Raw genomic sequence first — 1,502 nt, 5'->3', positions numbered from 1 at the left:
TGTGTGTGTGTGTGTGTGTGTGTATATTGCTTGAATCAGAGTCCTCTTGTATATCAAGATGGGAACGAAACGTACACTTCTTCGGCTTAATTGATATATTTAATCAAGATAGTATTACCCCTCGTTGTTGATAGCATAATCTCATCTATTTGGCAAATTGCAGATCTCTCTGGTGTTTCGAAGCAAGGAAACACTCAATATCATTTTTAATCTCTTCACAATTAATTAATTGTTTTCCTTCGAAATAATGTTGCAATTATCTAAAAAGATAATAGTCAGATGGAGCAAAGTTAGGGGATGGGGCACAGCTTTCATATTTAGTGTCATAATCATTCCTTAGTGACTTAGGCAACATGTCATCTTGCATTATCATCTAAAAACTCCTCTCCTTTACGATTGATTAATAATGGCCGCTTTTTCTGAAAATTTTTGTGACAATAATACTTCGTATGAATTGTTTAATTTCCGTTTCACATTTCTTGATAGAAATTCTGGTTTGGGGATGAATTCTCGATTTTCATTGGGGGTTAACCATTGTCGTTTTCATTGAATAATATTATAGAGAAGTCACTTTTCATCATTTGTGATGATTCTATCCAGGAAAGGTTCGGTTGTAAGTTTAAACTTCAATGCTGAGCAGAAGCTAACTCAGTGATTAAGCTTTGATTAATCTATCAGAGGATGAGGGACCGGCTCACCAAGTCCAGACACTATTCTTAGTTCACGAAAGTGTTTTATGATTGAAGTGTGACTTGAATCGAACTGTTTTTCTAATTCTCATGCAGTTTGCTTTTGGTTTTCTTCAGCTACGGCTTTTAGAAGCTCAATATTGACAGAACTAGCTTTTCAGATCGAAGGAAATCTATGAGACAAAAAGTTTTCAAGCGAAACTAGCGAAATCATCATTGGCATGTCTGGACACTTAAAGCTTCATTTCCATAGACAGAACGAATATTTCTTGCTGCTTCCATTGATGAAGATCTTTTGAATTCATACAATAAGTAGTGATTGATATGGCTCTGATCTGAATAATCTTAAACGGCTGAAATCAATTCGAATTTAACCGCACTATGGTATGAAGTAATCTGCGAAGAAATAAACTCCATTTAAATGCGACAATTAATGCTTGTTTTACTGTTACTATTGAAAATGTACCCACAAAGTAATCATGTCAAAAATGTGACAAGACTTTCTTCTCTCTCTCACTCTCTCTCGTATGCACGCATGCACGTGCGCGCACACACACATGCTGTAAAGAAATATCAGTATCAGAATCAAACTAAATCAAGAAACACTAGCTAGAGCCCCAAAATATAAACGAAGACATCAAAAGAAGAGGAAAAAGCAATAGGAAACGCTTACAAGCAGTTTGTATATTTTATCTGCAAAGTGTCTGTTAGCAAGGAGAAGATGGAGCAAACTCTCGTCTCGTTTTGCCACAGTTGCACCATACAAAGCAACAACTTTCTCTCACAGATAACACGAGAAAAAAAAAAAAAAAA

The sequence above is a fragment of the Octopus bimaculoides genome, chromosome 1, assembly GCF_001194135.2.
Source record: "Octopus bimaculoides isolate UCB-OBI-ISO-001 chromosome 1, ASM119413v2, whole genome shotgun sequence".
Taxonomy (NCBI): domain Eukaryota; kingdom Metazoa; phylum Mollusca; class Cephalopoda; order Octopoda; family Octopodidae; genus Octopus; species Octopus bimaculoides.
The sequence above is the reverse complement of the archived record's forward strand: the minus strand, read 5'-3'. Positions refer to the sequence as shown.